The 24,247-nt window shown below is 44.2% G+C and overlaps 1 protein-coding gene across 2 annotated transcripts in view; it reads left to right on the top strand.

Moving 5' to 3' along the window:
• The window catches only part of LOC138114193 (BEN domain-containing protein 5), an 888,499-nt gene that overhangs the window by 599,465 nt on the left and 264,787 nt on the right, over positions 1-24,247 (top strand). The window contains exon 1 of one of the 2 annotated variants that reach the window (XR_011152518.1): positions 19,493-19,775. The exons of the other annotated variant lie outside the window; for it this stretch is intronic. The gene's annotated coding sequence lies outside the window, so the exon portion shown is untranslated. Of the gene's footprint in view, positions 1-19,492; positions 19,776-24,247 lie in introns of those variants that run through there. 2 annotated transcript variants of the gene reach the window in all.

The following is a 24,247-nucleotide window of genomic DNA, read 5'->3' as shown; positions in this document are numbered from 1 at the left end:
TGGTTTTCAGTTGATGATCTTGGAGTTCTTTTCCAAACTTAACGATTCTCAGTAGGGCTTGGCTGAATATTCTGTATCACCAGGTTGTACAACCACCCTGGGCTCCTCCAGGCATTATGCCTGTGCTATATTTGTAGCTGTGGATATATTTTTGTTTGGGCATGCGTATGCTCACTGAAAAGGTGGTGACCAAAGGCATTAACCTGAGTGGTGGCTGCCTTTTGATTGCTTCTGAGGAGTTTACAGCTAATGAATTTTGTCTTCTCAAGTCTTGTTGGACTATGGCCTTGGGCTAGTGCAGAAACCCTGACCCCACAATATGAGCATCATCATTCAGCAGCCTTTTTTGCACAGAACCCGTAATATTTTTACTGCTCTGGAGCAGTGTGTGGGGCCATATAAATCGATGGGGTGAAGAGGCAATTCCTGTTTTGGCATCTGACAGGTGACTGTCAAGTTCTCAGTTCATTTTCATTTACAGTGAGTCTCACTTGTGAAGTTTCAGTATGTCCTGATTCTGCTTTGTCCCTTCTGCTCCCTCAGCCCATTGCCATCTTCAGCTCCATCTCCTTCCCCTGCCTCTGCAACCTCCTTAGAGGGTGTTTCATTACTGATACCCCCATGCACATGCTTCAAACTGCTCAGACCTTGGAGGAAAAATTGTGTGTGGCTGGCCTGCCTTGGTGCTGCAAAACGGGGAGGGAAAGTTCAGGTTTGGTCACCCCTGATATAAACAAAAGGTGCCCCTCTTTGCTCCTGCCTTGGTCTCTTGGCTGCTGCAAGCTCCCTTTTCCTTATCTTTTTGCAGCCTTTTCACTGCCTTTTCCTCCTCCCCAGCTGCAGTCCTCTGGTTTAGTGTTACTGGTTTGAAAATTGCATGTGATGATAGTGCTTTTGACAAAATATTCTGCAGTTAGGAACAATTCCTTGGGGCAGCCTGCTGGTATTAGGTTGAAGGCCTAACCTCCTCCAGCAAATATTTAACACCAGAATGATCTCGATTTCATCTGGCTGGAAACATCCCACTGTGGTCCTCGAATCACAATAAATCTTTCCCCCAATAAATTCATACAGTTTTATTCCATGCCAATTGATAGCCAAATAAAGGACCAGCCCTCATCTGCTTTTAAATGCATACTTCCAGATTTTCCTTTAATTTCTGATGGCAGTTTTCAGTTGTATTCTCCAGATAAAAATGATCCACGTGCTATTTTACAAATATGCAAATACCACTCTCATCTGACTTACAGACTGCACAAAAGCTTAGTAAAAAGTGTTGGAGAAATATTAAGGCTCATAAATGTCTCTATTCAAATCAGTGCTTAAAATTATCTTCAATTTGTGTTGGAAATGCAGTAAGACTAGAGCAGAATACATTTGAAATCCCACTTGAGGTGATTATTTAAGTTATGAGATATCTACTATCCAGTGTAAAGTCCATGGAGATCATCTCATCCCAGGGGGCTTTTGTTGAACCAGTATTTCCCTCCCTGCCCTGGTAGGCCAGTGTTATCAAACACCACCTTGCACTTGAAGCATGAATGTCAGTAAAATAACTTGTTAAAAAAACCCCAAACATTGATTTTCTTGTTTGCATTTTCTTTGACAGACACTAAGCAAAGGAGTGCAAACTCAGCCTGAGGGCTGTAGAGGCATTAGAGCAGGGGCAGGGAGGACTAAGCAAAGCAGGTGGCATTTCCTTGGTCCCTGCTTGGTGTCAGGCTGGCAGGGAGCACTGGAGGGGAGCAGTGTGAGCAGACAGCTCTGCCTCCAGTGACTTCTTACAGTGGTCACAGGACAAGCTGCAGAGAAGGGGGAGGGATTCACCTCAGTTTCAGGCCAAAAGTGTTCATGGAAAGGCATCCTTCTTACTGACCGAGGCTGAGAGTGCATCACGCAGAGCCAGCAGAGCTGCTGGCCCTCTTGGTAATTTGGGACCCTCTAGGTCCCGTGAAGGTTTTTCTGGAAAAGTGTCTTCCCACAGCACTCTCCAGCTCTCTCTGCAAAGCCAAGGATACAGCAACCTCCCTCCTCCCTCGATTTCCTTCTGCCTCCATGCAGACCCCTCCGAGGGAGCAGCTGGCCCATGGCAGGTGACCACATCGTCCTGTGCCTGCCCACCCAGCCCAGAAGTGATGGTCTGTGCTTGGCTGGTGGCATCCAAACCACCAAACTATGACACATGGGGCATTCAGCAGTGTCCTGGGCTCTGCTCCCATCTACAGAGAGTGGCCATTCCTGCATTAACCCAAAAGGCCACGTGCTGGTTGTGGACGTGCAAAATGCAATACAAACACGTACAGCACTTGCTTCTTCAATAGCCAGCAAGCAGATTTTCTAAGTGACTCATTCCTGTGCCAGGCCAAGCTTTCTTATGCCAAAGAGACACAGAGCAAAAGTTTGCTCCTGTCCTAGCAGAGCTTAGTCCTGCTCTTGGTGTTATTGCAACAAAGGACTGAGGTCTGTGTTCGGACAACACAAGCCAGAAGTAACCAGACCATGAAGTGGAGATTTGGACTCACCATTCAGAGTTTACAGAAGTAGCTGTGCCTGCCAGATCATACCTGTTTAAAGCAGCTGGAATGGGTCTTAAGGTTCTTTATTCTTAGTACTATTTTGCTGTCAGGAAACAGCCATAAAAGCCAATAGCAAAGCATGTGTCTGATCTCATCTCCTTTCAGAGCTGATTCTCAGATAGGATGAAGGCTTTTTGCTGCTTTTGGTTACTAGATAAGCTCACATGCTGAGAGCTCTAGGTGGATCTGAAGGATCAAACCCTGTTTATAATTCATCTATGCTCAAGGTGAGGCTATGTGATAGAATTTCCATTTTTATAAGTTTGCTTTTTTTAAAAAAAAGAAAGAAAGAAAAGAAGAAATGGAAATACACCAAAGAGCTTTGTTCAAAGAGCCCCACCTTAGGAAATGGCAGAATGAAGTTGGTTTTGGTCTCTTTTCTGAACTCTTGCAGGATGGTGTTAATAACCTTCTTTTAATGTAGATTTTGAGCGTGCAATACATGCAGAGAGGGGAGTGTACTGTGTTTTACATGACTGTAAATGCCAGATCTTGCAAAGCACAAAAGTCAGACTTATGTGGGCTGACAATGGCTAAAATCCTCTTCTTTCTCTGTGTCATTTATATTTTGAGTCAGGGGGTTTGTACAGAATTTCAGATGTTTGTTGAAGATGACCCTGCTCATTGCAGGGGGCTGGACCAGATGACCTTTAAAGGTCCCTTCCAACCCAAACTAGTCTATGATTCTATGTTTACAGAAGTGCTTTATTAATTTTGTCAAGCAAAATGCAAAGTTGATCATTATATGAAAAGTGCCATTTGAAGGGGACCTCTGGTTGGACCAAGAGAAGGAACAGTTTGTGAGGTGTTGCCAATGTTTCCTCTCTTAGTCTGGGGTACCCCAGACCCAAAAATGTTGTGGGATTCCCATTTAGGCTTGGAGAAATCCCCCATGGCCTACAAGGAGTGAGAGGTGGTGCGACTTTGTGTTTTACTATGAAGAACAGAAGACGCTCGTGAAAAATAATGCACTGGTGCCAGATCTTAGCACCTTGTGGAAGATCCTGTCACCACCCAAGTGATTTTTCCCATACAACAAAAGTCTGGGGAAGGTTGCCAATGCCTGTTATATTGAACAATGTAATATATGCACTTTTTTTTTCTCACTGCAAACATTTCCGTGTAATGCGAGATGCCGATCTGTCTGCCAGCTATTGACGGGTTCTGTGCCGTCTCATGGGAGCACAGGGGGAAGAGTGAAGCAGTATTTTAAGTGATATAGTCATATAATATCTTTGTTTAAAAACATAAAAATCTAACTGCCTTAACACTCCACCACATAATTCCGCAGGACATGTGAAACGCAGCACGCTGCAGCACTTAGTCTGTGAAGGATTCCCTTGTCACTGTCAAAATTGTTTTAGAAGTCTAAATTAATGCATAGCACTGCATTTATTAAAATGTGAAATAATCATAAATTTTTCATTCTTTGTACACTTAAGCTAATTTTCACATAAATGAAGCACTTGGCAGTTGAAATTCCACATATGGTTGACAGTGATGTTTGATGTCAGAACAATGCCCTGAGCTCCATGCAAATTAAACATATTTTAATTATTCGGGATATCCATTCTTCTTTTACAGTGTGTCTAAGCAGAATATAAAAAGGAATTTTAAGTGTAATGTATTGTCAGCAGCTGACTCCATCAGCCAGGGTGAATCCTTTTGCCTCTTCTACCACTGAAAGGGAAGTGACCCAAAGTGAAAATTAGAAAAAGCACAAGAGAAAGTAAAGCTTTTCTTAAGCTTCAGACACTGTCTGGCTTAAGGGGAACAGACTGAGCCTTCCCTTCCAGCAGTGACCTTTGTGGCCACAGGACAGAGCAGAGGAGGCTCTCCAGGGCAGGGAGCCGAGCCAGAGGCACATGTTGCTTTTGGAATGGGAACTCTGGAATGGGAACTCTGGAATGGAAACTCTGGAATGGGAACTCGAGCTCTCACTGTGGCCTCCTGGGCACCAGGTTTCAGTTCCCTGGGACAAAAACCCTGGGCTTCCATGACAGTGATGATGTCATTGCTTGGGCAATTCCATGGTTGGCAGTAATAGCAATCCCAACCACGCTCCTGGCACGCTGGGCAAGGAGCTGGGGTGATCTGGGGCTATGCATTTTTCTCACTGTTTTACAGAGATGTTTAAGAGATAAGGATCTGGCCATCCCTGAGTTTCGGTTTCTCCTTTGGCACGGTCTTGTTGTGTGATCAGTGTCTTTATGCCAAATCTTTTTACAGCTCACTAAAGGCACATAACTGGACCCCAAATTTCATGGGTGTGTTTAGGTGTCCTTAGTTTACCTTAAGAAAAGGAAAGGAATTCAAGTATCTTAAAAATGCCTCTTTCCATGTAAGTTTAAAAATGTTTAAACATTAACTGGAAAAAAAAATAATAAATAAATCCAGCCTGGTATCTCTAGGGCATTGAAGGGTACTCTAGCCCTTCTCTTCCCTGGAAACTGAGGGGTGTTGGCCTGAGCTCCCAGTTAAATATCAGATTTCTAAGTAACAGAAGCACTTTCAGGAGACAAAAATAAACAATGCCTACTAGGCTCCGGTTTAGGCAAATGAAAAGTTTTCTTAGCTTTGGCTAAGTGCTACCACATAAACTGGGGTGGAGAGACTTTCTGAAAAGTGGGATCATGTGTATCCCAGGGCCTTGTGCAGATGATTTGGGTCAACTCTGTTAGTGATCTGAAGTCCTGAGACAGTACAAGCAATAGTTAATTCTTTATCGCTTCTGTTGTCGTAGGATTGCTTATGAACACTGACTATTGTTTAGGAGCATTGCTTTGCTAGGCTGCTTAGAATTTATTTGCACTTTTAGTAGCACTTGTGATTATTTTTAGACGTAAGTACAATGATCTTAAGAAGCTGGAAGCAAACAAACATGTAGTAAGTGAGGAATTATGGTCTTTGATTATCATTTCATCAAAAAAAGAATAGTTTTAGTTTGAAAGAGAAAAAAATCAGTGGAAAATTAAAAGGGATGTTCCAAAATGCCAAGGAAGTTTTGCTGAATTTCAGCAGAAGCCATTGATTCTGCCCTGTATTTATTTAATAGTGGATAACTTGAAAAATTAATCAGGCTTCTACTTTCCTTAGGATTACTTTTCCTTTTGTGTAAAAGAAAGACCCTTTTGCTAACTATAACCTGTGTAAGTCTTTACCATCGTGTTCAGGTGCTTTGTTTTTTTCTGAAGGTGGGAGGATCCCGTGGTCACAGTCACAGGTATTTGACTTAGTTCTTGAAACAAAGACGAAGCTTTGAATCTCACTTGTTGCTGGGTGGGGCCTTTTTTTTTTTTTTTTTTTTTTTTTTGTATTTCTGTCCTCTGGGTAAATTTAAATCTCTGACCCCCTCTAGCTGCTGTAGGAAAGAGCTCCTTGACTCCTTGACTTCCTCCCCTCCACTGCAGAGATGAAGGGTGAAGTTCTGAGGAGGTTGGGGCAGGAAAACTAAGAAAGATTTTTGGCCCAGAGAAAGAGGAGATGAGAGTGAAGGCATGGAGCCAGTAAACCTTTATGGCTCAAGAGTCAAAAAATAGCTAATAAGTTTCTAGATTATATAGGGGAGAGAATTCACGCAGTTTTTCAATCATCTTATTTTCTGTGGAAAGGCTTTGGGTTTTGAAATGTGGATGTAAGCACTCCAGTAAGTTCTGGCTCCCTAAACCTTGCTCCCAAGTGTTTCACGTTGAGGATCAGATATTAAAGATGTACAGAGGCACTGTTAAAGATGAGAAGTAAAAGACTCTGACACTTTGAAAGTATTTTCTTTTTCCTCTTAACTTTTCCTGTTTCAGCTTGAGGAATGAAAGCTTCAGTGCACTTATTAGCTTCCCAGTTAATGAGATCTTGAAACAGGGGTGTTTTGCTTTGCTTTTCCCTGGCTCATCACACTGCCTTCTCTTTGGAGAATGGCCACAGAGTGAAGATGAGGAAAGAAGAGTGCAAGACTCATTTATGTGCTTGTTGGTTGTTGTGAGCAGAGAGACTGAATTGGCTTTTTTTCAGCTCAGTCCTTCCCCTGAGTGTGTTCCAAGCTTGCTTTTTTGGCACCTTCAGACGTGGTGGGTAGTGTGCTGTTCACAGGCAAAATATGCTTGCAAACTTTTGTCAGGCAGCTCAAAATGCAGATATAAATCTCCCGGAGATTGTCTCTGTTCCCTTTCTTGTTTTAAGAACCACTGCCACCTCCTCTATTCATGTTCCTACAATAAGGCAGAGCTAGGAAATAATGTGGGCCATCAGACCAGGTGCAAGAAGTTTGCAGTTGAATAATGTTGACAAGTACCACATACAGGACATGACATGAAAACTGTGGTTAAAGGAGAATACTTATTTCTTGTTTCTCCCTGTGGGATTTCCAATAGGTGATGAGACTGAACTAGAAGGCATGGGAAGAACAGACCTCTGTTTTGGGAGGAAGATGGAAGTTAAAGGCATTCAGACAGAGAAACTGGTCTTGCTTAAACTGTCAAAAGATAGAAATACTTCAGAATACCTGAGCATTGCACAAAGCTGCAGAAATACTGAGCAGCCCTCTCAGTATTTAATACATTTTCATTTATAAAGTGAACTGTTCCTCAAGTAGCCATCAGCTCTTTAGAATTAGATGTGGATTAGGCTGGTTTGTGTGTGTGTGCATGTGTACTCTTCTTTTTCAAGCTGCCAAGTGTGAATCTGGTTTCAGAGACAAGTGGATCCAAGGTGGTGTGGGAACAACAGGGACAGCTTCATAAAAGAGGTGGCAGGAAGACAAAGAATTGTGACTTTGTCTAAGGTTTAGGAGAAGTTAAAAACATGGGCTGAGTTTGGCTACAGTGTTAGCCCTGGGCACACAGAAATGCAGAACTCAGAAGGACAGGGAGGTGAGTTGGTCTATTTGTAGATGAAAGAGCAAAGTGAAGCCAAGCAGAACATCTGCACAGAGCAGCAGGACCCATGCAAATAGAAACTCCTCCATCCATCTCCTCTGAAAAAAGCCCAATGAAACCTGGCACTTCCTCAGGTCCTGAGACAGAGCCTGCTTGGGCTGTTCTCACAGGGCTGGTGGACCTGTGTCCTGTCAGCAGCCTGGGACAGGCCAGGCCAGCACTGCTGAGAGATGTCCCTCCCTTTTCCACACGCTCCTACCACACTCCTTATCGCTTCAATCCAAAGCAGATGTTTCAGCAAATAAACAAACCTTTTGCTGTGCCTAAAAGGTTAATAAGGTTAGTGCTGGGAAACAATGAAGCCTGAGAAAATTGGTTCTGCACTGACTTGTAAGGGTTTAACAAGCTGCTTTGTGGAGGCAGCCGGGACAGGCTGGGGCTGTTACTGAAGAGATTGCACCAGTCTAATGAATTGGTGCTCACAGCAGATATTGTTGGGGATGTGGCATCTGAAGATGGCTGGGATTGCATCCCTAGGCTTTCCGGCCTTCAGCTGTGTTCCTCCTCTTGCTGCTGCTGCTGCACATCACTAATCATTCCATTAAAGTTCAGGAGCAACGTCCTGAAATTAAAGAAAGGCCTATAAATGTGGCAGGATAACTCATAGTCTCCCTTAGCTTCTCACTTATGGTAAGAACTACTCAAGTGATTTGGAGAAGGCTGGGCGATAGACTTCAAGCGTTGTGGGGGGAATTCCTCTTTTTCTGTTGCTTTTCTTGCATCTGAGAGGGGTGAGAAGGAATATCAGGGAGGTCAGGATATGTAGGAGTAGCATACACAAGTTTTCATAGCATATTGTCATCAGCTGAAGTGGGACCTCCTGTACTGACTGGTTGAAAAGCTGTGTGAAAAAGAACCTTTAACTATTCTCTCACGAACATTTCGCAGGAAGGGAGGGTTTTTTCCTACCTAGGAGAAAAAAGGAAAACAAACTAGTAAATAGAAAAAAGGAAGCATCAGGAGCAAAAAGGACTGTTTATCATCTTTAAAAATATATTTTCATTTTTACACAAATCTAAGCAAAGCACTTTTGTTGCCTTAATAGGAAAACAAGCAAGGTCCTGGATGTTGCATTCTTGGGAGTAGGCAGTGGCAGTGACAGGGACTGCTGCAGTGACAGTACTCTTCAAAAACAGGCAAAAGGCATTCCGTCTTTTGGTTTTGTCAAACCCACCATGGTTTGGCTGTTTCACTAAAATGAGTGGAATTCCTCCCTTGGTGGGCTTCTGACTGCTGCTCAATAGGATTAAATTAGAACTGGGATTCTTCTAAGGAAAGGCCTGGAATCAATTGCAGTATTGACGCTCTTCCAGAAAAGAGAGAGCCAGCATGAATTCAATAAGCCCCAAATAATGCCCAGTGCCTTTCATTGCTAAATGGTTTCTGAAAAAAAAGGGTTTTTTTCCTTGTCTAGGTCTTTAATTAATCTTTTTTCTCGTAGTCTTCTGTCATGTCCGGAAGAGTTAAATGTATTGCATGACTGACTCATCCTGTCCTGTGTATCTGGATTAAGAGTTTGGGTTGGCATATGCAGACAATGTTTACAAATATGGGGGCTGGAGGACTGAGCCAGGTAAAGCAATTACTGTCTAAAAATGCTTGTGAGTGCTTTGTCAAACTTTCAAAGGCTCTAACATGGCTGAGTTAATTAGTAGGAATTAGATGACTTGAAAAATCTCCCTTGGTCGTTTGTCTGAATCCTTAGGTCTGTGAGAAGCATTAAATGTTTTAAGATCTGGACCAAAAGGTCTGTGGAAGTCTAAAGAAAATATCCATTGACCTCTGTGCCTTGGATCAGACTCAGATAACTGGAGGAGGAGCTGGGAAGCACATGTGTGTTGGAAAGGATGTGCTGTTGGCCCTGTACATCCATCGTCTGCATTAATGAAGACTGAACCAGGATATGGGGCAAAACCAGAACCTGAATCCAGCATATGAAAGCGAAAACTTTAATGTTTGGTGTGTGAGGTTAGGATGAGTTGGCTGAGAGAGGGGATTAAATGGGCTGAGAGCATTCCAAGACCTTGTTGTTTCCCCACTATATTAACACTGAAATTCCTTGCACCACTCTGGTTTTCTTACCATCACTAATGTTGATGTAGGACAATTTACAGTGCCTTTCAGTATGGCAATTAAAGAAGCCAACCACCACACAGTCAATTAGGGGGGAAACAACAATCAATAGAACATAGAATGAGCGCTAACTAGCAGGAAGACAATTAAGACACTGAAGATAAAACAGTGACCAGTGACAAGCGCTAAATCTCTTGCCAGGCGTGAAGGTGTGAGGAATGAACCTGGTCCCTAGGGACAGCTAGGTTCTTCCCCCAGCCTTGCTACTGACACACCCCATCGCCTTTGCCATTTCTATCAGGTCCTAAATTATTTGTGCCATAGTATAAGTCTTCATTTCCTTCAGGAACCGAAGTAGCAATGGGAGCCTGAGTCTTCACATTTCTGTGAGCTCTGTTTCGATATTGTAGGTGCTGCCTGGTCAGCCATAACCTCCTGGTGCCAGTGATTGTTCTCACCAGCCCTCAGGGCCATTCAAAACCATGGAGGTGAACTTCAAAAAGCATGGAGCTGATTTTTCAGGCTGTGAAGCTTTTTGGACTCTTTGCTTTGGCCCAGTTTGTCAGCATCAGTTGTACTGTGAGTTGTGGTGTGGCACTTTTAAGGAAGGCCATTGCTCCAAATTCCACTGGGTTTGCAAAGAGCGAGGAAAGTGCCTTCTGGCTGGCACTGGGCCTCCATGGCCATGGGGAGAGGTGCTGCCTGTTGAGTCTGACAGTGCTCATAAGTGTTTGCTGAAACACTAATCATACAGGAAGTTGTGCAAGTATTGCCAAGATGAAAAGATTTAATGCGCTGTGTATCTGCCAAAGGCATCCCAGACCCAGCGGGGGTAGTGATGCTCTGAGGGCTGATCTTTTAACAGCAGTATCCATGTCTGCTTGACTGATCTGCTGTGGTCTTGAAGAGCAATATATAGGTTTAATGTGCAACAGCAGCAGAACTGTGTTTCCTTTCTCTTTGGTGCATTAGTAGTGTCATTCATAAGTGTTCCCGAGTTACCCTGCCACACTGTACGAGTGAAAAGTGCAGAAGTTCATGAATAAGTTATAACCTGAACCCTATTAATAGTCCCACTGATGATATGTTATGGCAATCCTCTGGCTTCTCCCCCACCCTCCAGCTTAACTCTTACTCTGCCTGTCAGGAACTGGGCTGTGAAAAGGCTTCCCAACAGTGCTGTGAGAGCTGATTGCCCTTCTGTGCATGTTGGTGAGCTGCACACCACACATGTGAGACTGCTTTGTTCTCCTTCAAAGGAAAGTATCCCTAGATGTTGTCAGAGTCGCTGGTTTTCAGCCGGAGTCGGTGAAGGTGGGATTTTCCAGGGCAGAACCTCCATGTTTCATTCCTGCTACTGCTGGAAGACAGCTGGTGCCAGGTTTGCTCCCTCTCAGCCAGGATGGCAGTGGTGTTTGCTAAGGCTGATGTTTAAAGCCATTAGGATAAATGGGAGGTGTCAGGGGGTGTTGGTGGAACATGGCTGAGACAACTTCATTCCAGAGACAGGAGACTATGTCACTTCCACAGAACCATTAATCTTCTGGCTTCAAAATATTTGTTATTAAGGACAAGATAGGTTGGAAAAGTGCTACCTGGGCTTATAGAAGTGCTATCCTTGAGATTATAGGGGGGCTTTCATTCTGTGATGCCAGTGACATGTACAAGCTATTCTTGGCTGCTGGCTTGAGCTTCTGAGCTGAGCGAGCCTCTACCTTTCTCCAGACTACAACAAACACCTCCCTGCTCCTGCTCCAGCACAGTACTTCCTCATTCCCTCTGCATCCTTCCATCTGCACCATTTATTTCCTCCATTCCATTTCCAAGAGCAAACTCCTGACATGAGTCAGGAATAAGGCTTTTTAAATGATTGTAAACTTGATCTTCATATTTACTCACATCAGGGTAATTCCATGGGGCTGGAGTGTAAATTTGTCAGATGCTACTTTATCTTTGCCAGCCTCAGCCTAAATGCATGGCCAAGTCAACAGGGCTGTGCTTGAGTTGGTCACAGCCTTGATGTAATTCAGCAAAATAAGCACGCATTTGTATTATTGGTTTTGAGCTTGAACAACTTTGGAAAACTTTTAGAGAAAATATTTTTGAAGGCCACTCTCAGAGGTGGGGATCGAAGTTTTCCATATACCACATGCACCTGTGCAACCCAGAAATCTTCAGCAGTTGAAAAATGATCCTTAATGCCATTACTGAGTAGAACACCTGCACTGAGGTGAGCCTGTGCCATGCTGGAGCCTGCTGAGAACAATGGATAGATTTACAAATACAGGACCAGTAAACTGATATGTAATAAGAAATTGGTCATGGAAGAGTTTATGAAAGTGTGATGATCCCAAACTATCAAAACCCTGTAAAAAATCAGGTTAGAATAATTTTCAAAGTACTTTCTATACGTAACCTAAGACTTCCCAACTGTATGTGTTGTGTGAACAAAACTGAACTTTCTTCCTTCCTTATTAAACATAAAAAAGGATTAATTCTAATTTTATGAGAGAACAAGAGATTGCTCATTACTGATAAAGGTTGCATTAAAGCTCTATCTAGACTTACAGAAGGGAAAGTGGGAAATTTATCCACTATTTTAGAAAATATGCCCCACAGATTTTCCAGCACCATGGAGAAAAGCCTTATAAACCAGCTCAGATAGATGGAAGGCTGTGATAGGTCTTCAGCTGAAGGCATTGCTGAGATATTACAGTGATAGTCATGTTAGAAAGGATGATAGATTAGATGCAGCCCCACTGGAGGGGGCATGTGTGCACTGACTGCTGAATGCTCTGTGCACATAGAGATACAGCTCTGGAGCCATCACTTAGCAGCTCTGAAATGTCTGTACAATTTTTTATGCTGTAATTTTGTATTGTTCATAAATATTCATAGGTACTGCCGCTTTTCTTGATCTCATTTTAGTGAAGCAGCACAGTCTGTTGGTTAGGAAAGGAAGCTTGGAGCCAGTCAGAGCTCCAGACTTCTGCCCAAATGCCACTGGATTCCTGGGTGGCTGTAAACCAGGCACTTAACCTCATCACGCTCCAGTTTTCCTATCTGTAGATTAGCTATCACACAAATAAGTGTCCTCCTTGCAGGGGAGTGGGAGGCATTAATTAATGCCTGCAGAATGCCTCGAGCCCCTCCGTGGAAAGGTACTCCAGAAGTGCAAATGGATTATTGTTGTTATGATGCTTTTCCATACTGAGCCATATTGAAGTGAAATGCTCTACTTTTATTACCTATCCTGGGGCTGGATCAACATCAGTGGTGACACATCTCTGCATTTGGGGAGTGCTTCTCCCATTTGGACAGGTCCCACCTTGTCAAGCTCAGCAAAGGTGGGGATCAGAGCATCAACTGGTTAAAGTGATGGGGGGAAGGGCAGGAAGTCCCATGCTTTTGAGGAAAATCGGCATTGAAGTCCTGGGGACATTATGTTAATGGCATTACTCAATTTCTGGAAGCAATGCTGATTAAATATTCATTGACTTTGATTATACTGAAATTAGGACTAAAGCGTGAACTCAAATTGAGTGGAATAATGGCAGTGTAAATAATGCATACTTTCTAAATTGAAAACACCAGCTTGTGCTCTGCTCCCCCTCTCCCCGCCCCCTCGGTTTGTCATTGTGCCATTTGTTTAGGAGACGATTATACTGATGTGTGCATATCCAGCTATCATTTTTACCAGCTGGGAAAAAATGTGAAATTAAAGGTTTTCTACACTGTTTGCTTTTCCCCAGTCTTGGAAAACAGAAGTAAATACAGTGCAACAAAGACTAAGCTTGTTTCAGGAGAAGGGGTTAGAGGCTGCTGCTCAGCCTTAGTCCTCTGCATCTCTCCTAAAGGATGAGACATGCTGATGGCAATTGGGCCCCTGGAGAAAGAGGCCAGGAAGAAATCCCTGTGGGAGATGCAGGGCACAAGGGGAATAGGGCTGGTCCAGCTGGAAAGGTGACAGATGGTGACTTGGCTCAGTGCTCTGGTCCACTGGAGACTCCAGGTGTGACCTGGGGGATGACATCTGTCCTGTCCTAGGTGTGTGCTGGAGCCTGAGTCATGACTGCTCATGGAGAGCAGGCTCTGAGGGGGCTGTGGGCAGGCATGACAGACAGTGGGAAGCCTCCTCCCTGCACATCACACCCAGCTGCAGCCCTTTCCCGTGGCTGAAGCTGGGTCTTGCAGAGCCCCCCAGTTCCTGCTGCAGTGTGTGCATTGCACTGGAGAAGATTCAGCACTGCCCTGCAAGCAGCTGTGCAAGGTCACCCTGAGGAACTCCCTTCCCTCCTGTCCTCTCTCTGGAGAGGGCTAAGAGCAAAGCCAGGCCTGATCCTCCACTCCCACTGCTTCTCTCGTACCCTGAATCCTTCTGGTTTCAAAGGAACCCGTCTGACTCTGGGCGTGCAGTGCTCCTGTGTGCAAAACTGCCCTGTTCCAGACTTTTTTTCTCATATTTCTGTTACTAAAAATGCATTTTTTTAGCTTTTAGCGAGGTGATGTTTCAATGGCATATTTTTAAAAACTGTTTCTAAAATCAGAAGCATATTATTTTTAATACAATACATAATGTAGGAATTGCAGGGAGGCTCTTTTGGCAGGGTTGCCAATCAGACGGGGAGAACGGGGAACTGCGTGGGTTCTGTGGGCGCAGGACTGCACACTCTGGAAACCAAACTGGTAGTTTTTCAAAGTTCACATGCTGATTGCAAAGAAAAAAGCCCATTAAAGAGCAAATCATTTAAGGCACAGCCTTCCTTCGAGCCCCAGGGAACTTGCTTTCTGTGACAGTGTGATGGAAGGGTTTCTCAGGCACACTCAGCTTTTCCCTGCACAGCAGGGCTCATTGCTACCTGAGATTTACTCTATTGTGAAGTGCTCACCAGAAAATAGTGGGGGCAAGAGTTCTAGGTCTGCCTTTTCTCCTTTCAGTCAGAGAGGTGCTGGCTCCCACCCTGTCCTGCTCCAGGAGAGAGCACTCGGTGGCTGAGGGAGAAGGGCTGGCTGGCACAAGGAAGATGGTGCTGCAGTGCTCACGAGGCTGCAGCATGACTGCAAACACCATGGGCACTTGGACTCATTCAGGAATGTTTCTGCTTTCCATCCATGAGTATTTGTGCTTTCCCTTTGGTGTGTGTCACCTTCCCCAGCACCCAGGGCTGTGAAGGCACTGAGACTGTCACTTGCAGTTCCCAGGTGCACAAATCTGCCCCGTTCTTGCTTCTTTCCCAGAGTGCCTGATTTCCCTCTTGGTCTTGGAGAAGATGATGTTCGTCCTTGGTCCATGTTTCTGCAGCCTTTGGTGTGGATCAAGGCTCTTTCTGTGGCTGTGAAATAACTCCACAGCTAAGCCATGACCTTTATGAGTTGTGTGATACATGCATGTTTCTGTTCCCAAATCTCTTCCTCTTCTGGAGCTGTTTTCGTGCAGATGTGGGCTATCATCCCCTGCAGTTCCTGTCTGGGAGCTGAAAGGGAGCACATCTCTATTCCAGTGGCAGGGATTAGGATTTTAGAGTCGCTCTAATTAGATTTTTTCTTTTCCAGCCCGTTTTTCCAAGGACTCGCTTTTATTTCCCTCTCTTCTGACCTCTCACTCAAGTTTTCATAGCTGCAGATGAGGTAGGTAGTGGTAGTTCTGCTTTTGGTTTGGCTTTTTTTAATGACCAGAAATCCTCAGTCAGAGGAGGAGGCTGTGGGGCAGTTTGCACTAGAGATTCTTCTGTTCTGTGAAATATCCTTTATTAAAACTGTTATTCACAAATCAAAGCAAAGTCCCCACCTGATTAAAACTTGATAGGATTAATTTCTTTCCAGCCCAAATTAATTTAATGACATAAGCATAAAGATTTGGTTTTTTCCTCCTTAGGAGTTTCCTTTCATTAATTTTACCACTGCACCACAACAGCATTCCGTAGAAACATCTGGATTTGCAGAAAGTTAGCAAAGTGCTTTTTGGTATGCAGAATGATAAACAGATGTGGAGGAATTTGCACAGATGTTAAACAGCGATTTGTGTTTCAAGCTGAAGGGTTGTGCAGTGGCCATGGTTTCCAGATTTCTATAAAAGGCAGCATTTTATCTGTATCCTTAAGAGTGTCTTAAGCTAATTTTAATTTTTTTTAATGAAATATTGAAAATGAGATCATCCCACCTGAATAGCTGGTCAAGCACAATGCTGCCATTTAGCAATAATTATCCCACTTGTCTGTTAAAGTATATTGGGGCAAATCTCCAAGAATTACTTGATCTTAGGAAAATATGGTAAATTTTAGACAGATGTTTGAGGATTTTTTACTAAAAAAACGGGAAATGTGTGCTTCCAACAGAATACAGTCTAGCTGAAGAACTTGTGGATGTGCTTTGAAATGGGTCGGCTAGATGAACACACGTCTCTCTGAAGTCTTGGTTGTTCCTAAATTTTCTCCTGATTAGCACCTTTGGGACATGTTATATGGAGAGCAGATGAACAGTCACTGCAAAACAACCTAAATTTGATATTTCCCAGTGCCATGCACTCCTCTGAGGCATTTGGTTAGGCTTATGGCTACACAGCTTTCCTGGATCAGTGTTTTGTCTCCCTGCTGTAGCTTGCTACCAAACTGGGAAGTCACAACATTACCTGTAGTGTCCTGGATCAAGTCTGTGCTCTGAGCCAATGTCCCAGGAGCCTAAATGTAAATTGCTGGATCACAGCATATCAAAGCACTTGGAGGATTGTTTCCAAAAAAGTTTAGAGTCTGTTTCTTCCCTTTTCTTTTTAAAAAAAAATCTCTCCGCAGCCTGGCACAGCGCACACGTACTTAATAATCTATGCTTGTCTCTGTGTAAATAATTAATCAGAAAAGGAAAATAATATAAATCCCAGCTATCATATTGCTATTAAAATTGCAGAAGCATTAGTGCATCCAATAAGTATTGTTTCTGTAATTAGATAACCTTTCTGGGCTTTATCAGCACTCAGAATAGGGAACATATGAACATCTGCTTGGAGGCACCGTGGAAGGAAGGAGGAAGCTTTGTTTTATTTGGAGATGTGGATTTCCTCGCAGAGGGAAGGAATTAGCCTAGCACAAGAGATAATTTATGCCTCTCTCATTTCCCTGCCTGAGCATGGTGGTTGAGGTCTGCCTTAGCTAATCCAAGGTCAGGATCACCAGGATCCATGTCAGTCCTGGCCGCACATCCCTGTGTGCCACTCCGGGTGTGACATCCTCCAGGCTCGTGCTTGGTCTGGAATAGCCATTTCCACAGGCTGATGAGGTGAGACAGAAGGGATGAATAGTTGAGCTGAACAACTGGGGATGTGCCAAATCTTTTCCCTGGATTTCTGGGTTTTTTTCGCCTTGACTGCAGAATTTTCAGTCTGCAAGCAAATGAGTGGGAGAGGGAGCACTCTGCCATCACTGGACTCTTGCCTGTGACTTAAACCCAAGTTCTGTTGGGCAAAGATGGGCAAATATTCACTCTGTCCCCACTGTGTCACCTGCATCACTCCTGTCAGACTGCAGATGCCTGTTAGCAGCATTGGAAGGACACACATTCATAACCATGAAGCAGTTTTTTCACATAAATGATACATTCTTTTTTTTTTTTCTGAAATGCTGATAAAACCCCATCAAGATACCGCTGAATTTCTGTAAGAGTGGCATTCTCAGTAATAGCAAATAATCAGGTTTTTGCTTGCAGTTTGAAGTCTTAGTACTCATGGCAGACAACCAAGCTTTTGTATCTGGGTACAACTATAAAATAATTATGCAGATAATTCATCCTTTTGAAGACTCTGTGTGAGAGTGTTTTACAATGTGTTTGCTAGGCAACTTGGGCTCTCCCTGCAGGACATACACGGGCTGTACCTGGCTTTTTCTCCTCTGGAGAGGCTGTCATACTCTAGATTACATATGGGAAGAAGTCTGGCTCTGTCACTACTCGCATTACTGCATATTCTTTTCCATATGGCAAAGCTAACATATGGTTAGTGGAAATTAGGGGATTTCTATTGCCCAAGTCCAGAACTGGATTAGAATGGATGGTGTTGTCCTGGACAGAGACATGGACAGATGCTTTAGGAGTATCTTATTTAGACCTCATCAGATTTATGCAGTGCAAGAGTAAATTCTGCTAACTTGAAAGTGCAAAGCTTCTCCGCAGATTGATTTAAACTGTATTTTTCCAAGGAGCCTGAACAGATTAGGTATCAATCCCATTACATTTTAATGGGAACTGGACACATTTCATTATTAGGTCCTTTTGAAAATCTATCCCTTAGAGATCAATCAGTGGAATAATTGAAATTGGGCCATATCTTAGTTAACAATTAGTTGAGGTTTGGGGCCTTTTTTTTCCCCAGTATCTAAATCACTCTTAAATGATTTGGAAAAACCCTCTGTGTGTGCTGGCACAGTGGGTGAGTTTCACAGCCTCTGTTCTCATTACACATTCCTGCTGGACACAATTAAAATCCCAAATAAACTAAACCCCAGCAGAGCAATGATGGCAAAATTGTGCAGTGCTTTGATGGACATTCCCAAACCAGCCAAACCCCCTGTGCTGGTGGAGAGGATGGTCCATATCTCCCTTCTTCCTTCACTGCTGTGTCAAAGTCTGGGACCTGTAGTTCTGTAGGGCTGCTGCACAGATGTCCTGTGTCCATGCCCAACCCTCTGCAAGGTTTCATCCATGTTCAGATGCATTTTTGCTGTTGCAAAGGAAGACTCAAGAAAGTATTTCCTCTCCTGTAGGCAAAAAAAAAAAAAAAAAAGGCAAAGGGGGAAAACATCTGCCTATAGTAATGTTTCCAGAGTGGCTTCATTTTCCTTTGAAACATCTGATGGATGAAGCTGGTCAATCATCAAGAAGCTAGTTAATGTTATTATACAGGATGAGGACTCCAAATCAAAAATAAATTATCCTGCAGCTGCTCCTGAGTTCTCCAGCATGTCCTATCACAAGGATGTTCCTCGTACAAATGTTTCTATGGGCAACATGTGCTGTTCTGATAGCACTCATTAGCTCTCTGCACTGCAAGCTCAAGAGCTTCTGCCAGTCAGGTTAATGCTGAGTTATGGAGAATCTGCTTTCCTGCAGGGGCACTGCACTGGGTAGCCTGGGCCATGGGGGTGCAGATTTCCCACTTGTGAACCCCTCCATCTCTGCACATTAGGTGCAGTCACAAGTGCATTGTGAAGGAATATGTGCTGGATATGAGCTATTGGAATTATTTAGTCATCCGTTCACATTAGCTGATGAGCTAATTTTCCGCACAGAAATCCATATATATGTGGGATTTTATTTGCTGTTGGTAAATGTTTCCTCTATATTGATGTTTAAAATAAAATTAATACTAATATTGGATGGAGGTGATAATGATTTAATTGCTCCTTGATTGAATTGTTACAAGAGGAAATGAACTGTGGCGTGTAATGTGTTGAAGTTAAAATAGAGTAGTGTGAGTTAATTTTATATTGCTATCAATTTTGTAACTGTAATGCGCCTTTCCAAATTGTTGTTTTCAATGACTCTTGATTCCCAACCTGAAAAATTTCATTTGTTCACCTCTTGTGTCTATTGTCTTCTGACGTTGTGGTTCTACACTTTTCCTTATCTTCCCCAGTCCTAATCTGAAAGTGAATTTTTTTTAGCTGATTATAAGGAGCTAATTATAAAATACACATTTTAAAATATTCTTAAAATTTATAGCTCATATATCTCAAGAGTGGAGGGGGCTGTAAGCAAAATCTGCGCAGGAAAGAAGGTGCTGGTTTGCCACACCTGTAACTCAGCAGCACCGGTTGCCAACTTCCATTTCGCTCTGCCAACTTACTCAATGACTTAAACGTGTAGCTGCAGGCTGTGTCTCTAAAGGGGGGTGGAAAGAGGGTGAGGGGGTTGATTAGGGTGCGGGGGATGTGTTTGCAGGTGGAACACAGTGTTATCTATGTGGTCCTTTTAACTGCGGAGCTCAGAGGAAAGTTTGACTCTTTGCTGTTGAGGAATGGCGAAGGTGGGACCGCGCCCTGTAACCAGAGACATCTTTGCATTCCTGCTGCTGGCGAGGAGCTCTGACCCCGGGGTTTGATGCTGGCCCTGGAAACCTGCAAGGCCTTCTGGTGGCAGAAAATATCCCCTGTTCAGTGCTGGTGTATTTGTGTCATCCTCGGTTAAGCAGAGAGAGCAGCGCACCCTCCAGGTATGAGCAGGACTCCAGCACCGCACAGAGCTGCTGCCACCGCGCTGATGCGTGGACGGGAGCCGGGGTCTTGCTGATGAACAAATCTGCATTTTCCTACCTCAAATTCCCTGATAAGTCTATTAGCCTTGAACCTCTCTCTCGCTCACCCCTCCCCTTTCCCGCTGTACGATGCAGGCAGTCCTTCATCATGGCACTGAGAATTATTTTCTTGTTTTAAATCTCAGTTTGAAAATGTCAAAGTTCAGGCTTTGGAGAGAGAAGTCTGGGTGCTAAAAGCAAGAATGTTCTTTTTAATTAGAGTTATACCCTCGAGCAGTGAGAAACCATTATGTTTTTATTCTTCCTCTGTACTTGTTCCAAAACCTTTTACATGATCAGACTAGAAGGTAAGTGCAAATGAGTAAGCAGCTAAAGGAGTAAAGCAGATTCATAAAAAAAAAAACCCAGGGAGAACTGCAAGTCTTGCTAGTTTGTATTTATGAAATAACTGACACTTTAGATTATGCTGCTGTTTCTGGAGACAAGATATTTGAAAAGACCATTTCCCTACCAGAACATTGTGCTTTGGGGGTGTGTGTGGAGCTAAGCTCTGTTTGTATGACACTTTTTCAAGCTTTTTTAGTTACTTGGTATGAGAGGTGATGTGATGCTTCAGCCAGGGAGGCTGAGGAAGATGCAGCTGTGCTTTTCCAGGGCCTGATACAGCCGTGTGTACACTGGTGGGTGGGATGAGATGCCCCTCTGGTGCCAAGGTCTTCTCCCTCCCCCTTGCAGAGGAAGAAATCATTTACTCCTTGTCTGGGTTTACTGCTGAGTGGGCTTTAAACCTTAATGATCATAATGAATTTTGGGAATGAAGACATTATATTTCTAGTGTAAGTTACTGCAATACAAAAGAAAAATGAGGCAGTTGGGAGGGGGAGCAATGGGTATTGAAAACAAGAAACAAACCAACCCCAAACTCCAAGGCTTTTTTTCTTTTTTTCCCCTTTCCTTATTTTTTTTCTTTCTGGTGAATGGATGAAAAATGTATTTGTGTTTATGGGTTTTGCCATGGGTGTGTATCCCCTTTGGCACATGCCTGACCTGGAGGTGCCAGGACTATCTTGTGCTTGGAGCTCCTGAGCTGCAGCTGAGGATGGAAATCACCACATGTGAGCTCCTGTCCCAAAGCCCAGCTCATGTCACAGTTGTGCAGTTCCTTCCCAAATTGTCTGGGCTCTGTCTGAGCACCAACAGCCTGGCTTTGGAGAAGCACCAGTCTAGAAAACTAACTGAGCTTTTCCTCATAATCATCAAATCTATCTATTCACACAGGCTCTGTGCGTGCTGCTCACTCGCAGAGGTGCCCATGTGCATGAACAAGATAGATCCCCCTAACACATGCACTTGCAGGTAAATTCCTGCATAAATTATATTCATGTTTTACATGAAAGACACATCAGCCAACGTGTGAAACCCAGACAGGCAGGAAACTTTGAGATAAGAGAGGGAAAAAAATCTCACCTTTTCTGTCTTATGTTTTTCCTGATAAATTTTCTTGCTGTGAGTGTTATAAAGGAGGATGTTATTTGATACAAGATACAAAAATAGGAAGGTGTTATCATAGAGAGGAATGCACTTTGTTTACCCTGTTCTGTCTTTGCCACAAGGTTGTTCTCTGTCTGGAAGAGTAGGGGGGAAAGGCCTTATTTTCAGAGGTATCTGGGGCTTTATTTTCATTGTAAGGGACATGCTTTAACATGGAACAGTGTGAGGCTCTATGTGGAGCTGCCTTGTGGGGCTGTAACCCTCAGGCTGGGAGTGGTGCCCACTGCTAAATTATTCTGCAAATCCTGAAATAGAGGAGGAGGTGGAAGCTGCAGCTGTGTGTTTATCTCTCAGTGCTTTGGATGGTGAGAATCCAAGTCCAGGGCTGGATATCCTTGAATGTGGTTCAAATGCATGGCAGAGCCCAAGAGCCAAGCACTGCCCATGCAGGCAGCACAAATGTTGGGACACCTGAGGGCAGCAGGAGTGTGTGGCTGGCCCTGGAACAGGGGCCTCTGGACAGCAGTGTGAGTGCAGTGTGATGGGAACAGGGGGAATTCTTGCTGGAATACCTATTTGCAGAGCCAAACTGACTGGAGGCTGCCAGCATATTCTAGCCATAAAGCAAAATACTGCTTTTGGGGATTCCCCTGACATTCAGGGGACCTGCAGGCAGTCCCTGGTGAACAGAGGCTGCATTTGTAGTGACCTTTAGGCTCCCTCTGTGCCTGTGGGAGGGTGGTGGTGGTGCTGGAGGGGATGGATCCAGCCCTGGCAGTACCACTGGCTGCCCTGGCTTGGGCAGCAAACAGCTGGGATGAGGCTTCTGGGTTGTGGTAGCTGCTTTTGCAGCATCCACTGAACTAAATAATCTCATTAGAGGGATGTCTGGAAAAGAAGCATCATGGCTGTAGTTCTGCTTTGGACCTGAGGTCTGAACAACAGATGTATTGTATCCAGAAGCCTGTATGTGTCTGAGAGCAGATTTTGTCTTGTGGGTGAGAACTTGGGAGGATGAAAAGGACCAGGAGGAGAGTGATTTAATGGAGCACTGATAAAGTCTAACTAAAGAAAACAGACTTCTGTTTAGTTTTGTTTTTCCTCTTGCTTTTGCTGGTTCATTTAAAAGTGTTTTATTTACTTTAAAGGTTTTATATTTATTCCCACCACAAGGGGTGGAGTGGGGGAGGGAAGAGAAATCAAAAAGAAACATTTTGATAGCAGTTGCTGTCTGTCTAGATGCCAGCTTTCTTCAGGGAAAATCTTAACTGGCGTGCTAGCTTGTTGAGTATTGAATAATAAATAATGAGGTGCAAGGTGGACAGATGGGTGATGGATGAGTTTTGCAAGGCTTAAAGAGAGGAGAGTTTCCTTTTACTGTTGTGGGGGTTTTTTTAAGCCTGATTCAAACAAAACAGATTATCAGCTGGAAAAAAAAAATTCCACATTCTCCCATTTTAATGGAGTTTCATTTCAAATATGTTGAACAAAGTTTGTCTTATTTAATGCAATTGTCTTCAGGTGCACGATGCCAGGGATCCTTGAGCTGCTCTAGTGGGCCAGGTTTGTGCTATTCCCCCAGGTGATAAAACATGAAGCAGAGGATGTTCACTCAAGGTGCTCTCCCTTAGCAGCTATGTCTTCATTTCCTTTTTCTATTCTCCTCAGTAATGAACCATTTGAGTCTGGAAATAAGTCTTGGGCAGTGTGTGGCAGTGCAATAATAAGTGGGAATGTGCATCTGTTTATTTTGACAGGGACCATTCCTCGTGAAGGTGTTTGTTGTAGGTTCCTGTTTCCCAGGTGCTGGCAGATGCCTCTGCTGTCTGTGATGCTGTGTAGATAACAGGATTTTATGGCCTGGATTTTTGCATACCCCATCTTGGAAGTGATTGAAGACTTACTCCAAATCAGCCTGTGGAGGGCTGTGGGGTGTTTTCTGTGATGCAGAAAACTGAGATGATGTGTTGTACCTGTGCTGGGCTGGCTGTGTGTCCCTGCACCCCACTCCCAGCTGTTTCCCAGCTGTGGTGTGCCAGGAGCAGCTGAGCTGAGAGGGGGATGCAGCACAATGAAGCTCCTGTGCCTCTCTTGTTCTGCTGGGAGATGTCTCCTGGCTCCTGTCCACTGGGCAGTGGTGCTGGAGTGTTTGGTGTTTCCCTGGGGGATTGCAGGAGTCAAAGATGAGTTAAATGAATGAAATTTTGGCCTAAATAGGAGCTCAAGGTACACAATCAAAATCCCACCAATGCTGCTACCAAGGTGTCCTCTCTGCTGTCTCCCAGGTGAAGGGAGGTGAAGTCCCTCCCATTCCCTGGGCAGGAACTGCAGCTCTCAGCAGGAGATGCAGCTGCTGCCTCCTTGAAAATCTCCCTGGAGGAGGGAGCAGCCCTGGCCCCCGGTCCCAGGCTGGGCTGCTCTAATCTGTGCTCTCTGCACACATTTGTGAGCTGGTCCCACTGCACTGACCCCGGGGAGCCTGAGGCACCTGGGAGATGAAGGGGAAGAACTCTGTTGTTGGGGTTTTTGTGCAGCCCACCACCCCCGAGCCTGAGGGGCACTGAGTTAAATGGGGGTGCTTGATCAAACTCTTTACAGGGGGAAGCTGACCTGCTGGTGAGAGCCCCCAGCTTATCCTCTCCCCTTGCTGCTGGCACCTGCCAATTCCACCCCTGGAGTTATCAGAAGGCCCAGGCCCTGGGTGACCTCTCTGAAATGCTGTGTCTCATGCAAACTGCATAGGAGAACTTCTAATCTTTCAATTAAAAAGCCAACTATAGAAGAGGCTGTCTCAGCTGCTCTGCCTTGATAAGAAGGGAAAGCTTTACAACTTGCTGTCAAGTCATAACTCCTTCGTGCACACACAGGTCTGTTCTGCCAAAAGCAGGTGGAAATGCAGAAAGAAAACCTCCCATCAGTTTCATCTCTTTATTGAAAGC

Source organism: Aphelocoma coerulescens, chromosome 8 (assembly GCF_041296385.1).
Source record: "Aphelocoma coerulescens isolate FSJ_1873_10779 chromosome 8, UR_Acoe_1.0, whole genome shotgun sequence".
Classification (NCBI taxonomy): domain Eukaryota; kingdom Metazoa; phylum Chordata; class Aves; order Passeriformes; family Corvidae; genus Aphelocoma; species Aphelocoma coerulescens.
The sequence above is the reverse complement of the archived record's forward strand: the minus strand, read 5'-3'. Positions and strand labels throughout refer to the sequence as shown.